Source organism: Vicugna pacos, unplaced genomic scaffold (assembly GCF_048564905.1).
Source record: "Vicugna pacos unplaced genomic scaffold, VicPac4 scaffold_195, whole genome shotgun sequence".
NCBI classification, from domain to species: Eukaryota; Metazoa; Chordata; class Mammalia; order Artiodactyla; family Camelidae; genus Vicugna; species Vicugna pacos.
Genome location: NW_027328874.1, coordinates 558,269 through 564,268, shown reverse-complemented (window position 1 = coordinate 564,268; position 6,000 = coordinate 558,269). Strand labels below are relative to the sequence as shown.

Below are 6,000 nucleotides of genomic sequence, written 5' to 3'. Positions count from 1 at the left end.
AATAACTCCATTTTCGTATAACTCCCAAAACATGTAAATGAGTTCTGTTAAACTTCTTAAAGACTGCAAATGGGATATCAACACAATGTCAAAATAGTTGTCTTCGGACAATCCCTCCCACCACGGCTGTATAGAAACAAAGAGCTAAGCAAATATCACATTTCTGTGAAATGTATCTGGATAGTGTTGATTCATCGATGCCCAGTTGGCAGAGAAGAAGTGCAACCTGCACTCACTCGCTCCCATGTACAGAGCAATGGAAACATCCACTCACCCAGCCCTTAGCATAGGACACTGGCCGAAGAGAGGTCTGTTACTCCCAAAGACAGGATGAGGCCTCAGGACACCTGGAAGCAGGAGAAGGCAAAGCAGGGAATGGAAACCAGTGCAGGTTCGGACCCCTGGTGATGGAGCAACAAGGGTGAAACTCTGTTTAACTTGGACGCACACTCTCAAGCGGACAGGAGACATGGGTTTGAAGGTGATGTGCTGAGATTTACAAGAGTGCACAGCAGATGCTTGGCTGAGAGAACTCAAAGAAACCAGCGCAAAATATCCCCACAGTTAATTCTGAGACCAAGATCCAAGCTGCCAAATTTGAGGTAGCAGAGGCAATGGTCAGTGAGGCATAGAGCTACGGATGATGGCACACGCTGAGTCTCAGGGATCTGGAGTGCGTTGTGGGATGTGGTGGGTCGAATCAAGAGAGCAAACCGAACTGTGTACCAATAATAAATCAACCACACTGGTCGCGCGGTTGCGATTACCGATATGTCCCATGGCCACACCCAGTACATCTGCAGGACCAGGGACCAATTGGGAATTTTGCCAATAGAGCACGTGTGGGGCTGAATCAGAGATATCGTGCATCTGGTCTGAGGGATCCAGGGGGCCTTGAATTTGAAATCAGAATGAAAAGCCTTAGGATATGCTACATTCATAACCTGGGCTGGGATTATGGTTTGGTTTGAGTCACAGGATGCGCAACAACTCTGTGGTTGCCTTCGTGCACCCGTGCCACAAGGATGAGAGGACAAGGGAGAGTGGTCCAAGTCCACAGCGCGAGAAGAGGAAGCATTCCCTTCAGCACTATCTCCCAAAAGCGGATGCTACATTTTGGATGGCATCGGCACGGTACGGCACCTAGGACAACAAGGAAGGTCTGCGGGATCATTCCAGCAGGCCCTGATATGTGACATCCATAGATATGCTTCCACTGGTGTTTCTGTAGACAGAGAAGCTCTGGAAAGAACTCATTTCATTGGGACATTCCCGTGGCAATAAAAAGCAGAAGAGCACTCTCAGTTTGCTGTTTTGGAAACACTCCAAAATGACATAGAGAAGAATGCAGAGCTGAGAACTTTTAGAAGCTTCATTTCCACAAGAGGAAGTGTCCTGTGCACTTTCAGAAGTGTGAGATAAGTATAATCAAAATGAAGTTATGCTAATCGAAGTAGAATGGGTTGTTCATCACAACTAATGCAACACCAGCAATTGGAGATATACCAAACAACACACACAGGTACAGGTTATGGCATCAATGCCTAGGAGAAATTGTCCTCACAGAAATCCCATGGAATTGCGTAGAGACAAGAGTCTAAAATTTTCAATTAACAAAGCCCTAGAAGTCTACATTAGATACCTGATATTACCTGACCAGTAGAGATGAAGAAGAACAGTAAAAGAAACAGGAAGTACCATTTTCAGTTCCAAAGATATTGAAGGCGCAAAAGATAAGCTTTCAAACAACTAGTCTGCAAAACGCTATCCAGAACAAGTGTTGAAAATGAAGGTCAGGAAAACACTGAAGAACACCAGTGTCTCAGAATCACAAAAGGCAGAATACCAGAAAAGGGGAAGAGAAAGTCTCAACACGAGCCAAAAATATCAGGAAACTCAATGGTTGTGATAATATCAGGGCTAAAATTCAGTCCTTAGCAGACTAGATAATGCAGAGGGACGCGTGAATGACTGTGAAGACAGGGGAAGAGAAAAACCTCGGTCAGAAGCAGACATAGGAAAGCAAGTGCCAACAAATGAAAACATTGCAGTTGAACCCTGGGTTAAGACAGGGCATGAAAGAATAGAAATCATGAGTCCCAGATGGAAAAGCAAGAGATAAAGAAACAAAAAGTGTCTGAAAATTTATCTGTAGAAAAATCAGACTGAAACTTGCTGAAAGCCAAGAAAGAATCATCTATGCGAATTCAGGAATTACACAGCATCCGAAGGAGGTGGAATCCCAATAGACCTACCAGCAGCTGTATGATTCAAATCAACAAAGTTCACGAATATCCGAGTGATTTAAAATGCACCTGGAGGAAACAACATAGTCACAAGGAAACCTCCAGAGGGGTTTCAGCTGATATCTCGGCAGCAATATTGCAGGACAGGGAGGAGTGCCAGGACACAGACCATATCCTGAATGGCCAAATGCTGCCACCTAGGGTAGCCTATGCCACATGAACACCATTTCAAATAACGGCAGAGCTAGAGAATTCTACAGACCGGCAAATCTTAAAAGAATTCAGCAGTTCAAAAGTTTTTCTAAAAGAAAGGTTGAGAAAACTCCCCTGAATAGAAAAGCAGCAAGATGGAATGGAAAGAAGAAACCATTATTGGAAATGCAAGAAGAGCATGTGTGGCAGAGAAGAAAGAAGAAGAACTTAAGGAGGACATCAAAACCCTAAAGATGGGAGAGGGAAGCAGGAAATCATAGGTGATTGGAAGCACTCTCTTAAGTGAATCAGCTTATTTGACTCTGTTTGAAGCGAAAGGAGAGATGCATGGCCTGACGTGTTTGCAAAACAAGCGAGAAGAAGACCAACAAAGAATCAAACCAACAAACAAGCACCAAAATGGTATGGTTGGCTGACATATACAAAGGGAACCATGATTATTCAAAAGAAAATACTCAAGGTGAGGTCAAGGGTCATTCAGAACGCATCGACCCAGTATCGTGGCTTGCATGTACTCAGCACACTTGTATTCGGAAATCAGAAGCGTGCATTCATATTCGTAAATTTTGATTCATAAGAGCATATCGTGACCTAACACTAATGCCGATTTGGAATCAAATGGATTCCTAGTCCGTGATGTAGACTTGTATGTCTTCCAACAGGATGAAGGAATGCCATATTCTAGGCTACGTAGAGAAGAAATGTAAGAAGCCTATAACAAAGGCAAGTAGCTCTGCCAAAGTGTACTAAGTGCAAAAGAGACCGACAGCAAAGTGCACATTGGGGTTGGTTTCATTTCTTGGAATTTCAGCCCCCATGAATCCAATGGATCCATGTCCTGAGAGTGTGGGTGTTTCAGCAGAAATCAGGCGACGCATATGTATTCCGGGTGTACGGATATTATAGGAACATAAGTCTCCTTTAGTGGGTCCCTGTGTACTGTGAACTGTTAGAAAGTTTAAAGACGTGTGAAACCATCAACTGAAAAGGGACACACTTCCCTCCATTGGTACGGTGCATAGAGCTCTGAACAAAAGGAAAGAGGGAAGAAGAAAGGCCCATGGGACGCTAGTGGGTAGAATCACATTTACCTTAGGAACCTCTCGTCGGATGCAGCCCCTCCCCCAACACTGACAAGATGCAGCAGCCATTGGGGATGGCAGTTAGCGGTTGGATTCCAGGTGGAATGTTGGTGTGTACCGCGAGGCTTGTTGTGGCTGTTGGATCCTAGGTAACCGGGCAGAGTTCTGTGGGTGGATCAGTGTGATGGAGGGGCTGCCGCCCTCTGTGGAGCTTGGCTTAGGTGTTTGGTCCGGGAAGCTGTGTAAGTTCGAGATACTGCTGCTGCCCAAAGACCTGAGTTCACAGGTCAGTTTCCAGAAACTGAAAGGGCAGACAGTGGAAGATCTGCCTGTCATCAGCTTACTGGTCAGGCTCCAAGGTACTTTCAGACTTGCCCAGTCCTGGTGAAGTCGACTTTAGGGGAGACACGAAGACAAGCTGGCCGAAAAGCTGGCTGCACGGATTGAGGAGAGATGCGAACAGATGGATGAGAGATGTTCTGCTACAATGGAGAATACTGGCGTGGAGACAGCTGTAGAGGATACCAGGCTCAAAAGACATTCATGAGACATATTGAACCTCGCTGATACTGGCAGAAACATACGGAGTGCCAACGTGGACTCGAGGAAGTTCCTCAATTCTCTTCTCCAAGAATGGGTCCAACGTTTCTGACGTCTGAAAGAGAAGACATGGCAGAGATGATCAAAACGCTACTGTTCTTGGAAGTGGTCGTGAGAATCCACACGTCCAAAGGGGCATTCACAAGCCATTCCGACCAGAATTCACCAAGCCCAGGTAAAACTTTTCCCAGGTTGGGCCTAGCTAGCAAGCAATTGCCCTTCCATCCCCTCCGCTCAGGCATCCATTTTGAAGGATCAGTACCTGAGCTGCAATGAAGCCATTACGAGAAGAGCAAGCCCCTCCTAGAATCAGAGTTCCTCCAGCTTCACTCTCTGTGAACAACAGTGAACACCTTAAAGGTCAAATAGTCTCGGCTGAAATAGATAAAATTGAATACTTAGCTCACACCTAGAAACGATGTCCTTCCGCTAGATTCAGCAAATGTTGTGTTTATGTCTTCCCTGGGGTGAAGGGAGTGTGGTAAGTGAGGGGAATCTTTGACTGAACATGAATCTGTATTAGGCTTCAGTTTTTCAAGACAGTGAAGATAAATAGTACAAGTCAGAAAGTGAACTGAACTGTAAAAGTCGCCAATGACATTAAAGACACAGCTTATGTGGATGGTCTTTCACTTGAGTCAAGCCCCCGGGGGCACTATATCATGGGGGTGCAGACTTGGTTGTGTTAAATGGCTTTAAACTACAGGATCGGATGATTAAGCGTTCTCAACACTGATAGAAAAACACCTGGTTCTCAATAGACTAGCATAACTGCAGCAGGATTCTCCTAGCTAGAATGCCTCTAGGTGCTTTTGGATTCAAACCTAAATGTATATATTTGGTTTGTTTCCTCTTGTATTTTCCTAGAGAGGGATGTTACCCCTTGAAATGCCAACATTGGCCAGTAGGTGTCATTGGGATACAGGGCACCACATGCACAAGTGTATCCAAGGTTGGGGGTTATTCCATGTTTCCAAAAGTTATTTCATGGTTCCTGTTGGTTTCGGAGGCTTCAACCTTAAAGAGCTGACATGACCCCTTGAACAGTTAGGACTGCTAGTTTGCATTCTATCTGTCTAGCTTTTCCGTAGAGCTGACACAATGTTACCAAAATTGACAAGTCTGGCTTCTAGGTCGATTTAGTGTGTTTCAAAAAATAACTCCATTTTCGTATAACTCCCAAAACATGTAAATGAGTTCTGTTAAACTTCTTAAAGACTGCAAATGGGATATCAACACAATGTCAAAATAGTTGTCTTCGGACAATCCCTCCCACCACGGCTGTATAGAAACAAAGAGCTAAGCAAATATCACATTTCTGTGAAATGTATCTGGATAGTGTTGATTCATCGATGCCCAGTTGGCAGAGAAGAAGTGCAACCTGCACTCACTCGCTCCCATGTACAGAGCAATGGAAACATCCACTCACCCAGCCCTTAGCATAGGACACTGGCCGAAGAGAGGTCTGTTACTCCCAAAGACAGGATGAGGCCTCAGGACACCTGGAAGCAGGAGAAGGCAAAGCAGGGAATGGAAACCAGTGCAGGTTCGGACCCCTGGTGATGGAGCAACAAGGGTGAAACTCTGTTTAACTTGGACGCACACTCTCAAGCGGACAGGAGACATGGGTTTGAAGGTGATGTGCTGAGATTTACAAGAGTGCACAGCAGATGCTTGGCTGAGAGAACTCAAAGAAACCAGCGCAAAATATCCCCACAGTTAATTCTGAGACCAAGATCCAAGCTGCCAAATTTGAGGTAGCAGAGGCAATGGTCAGTGAGGCATAGAGCTACGGATGATGGCACACGCTGAGTCTCAGGGATCTGGAGTGCGTTGTGGGATGTGGTGGGTCGAATCAA

General features: G+C 45.2%; 1 long non-coding RNA gene across 1 annotated transcript; it reads right to left on the bottom strand.

The window, feature by feature from the left end:
- Positions 1–4,046: 4,046 nt before the first annotated feature.
- On the bottom strand, positions 4,047–4,517 carry LOC140695334 (uncharacterized). Its single transcript, XR_012071055.1, has 2 exons — positions 4,404–4,517; positions 4,047–4,196 (listed from the first exon to the last, which is right to left on the bottom strand). It is a non-coding gene; the product is annotated as an uncharacterized lncRNA (long non-coding RNA).
- Positions 4,518–6,000: the final 1,483 nt, after the last annotated feature.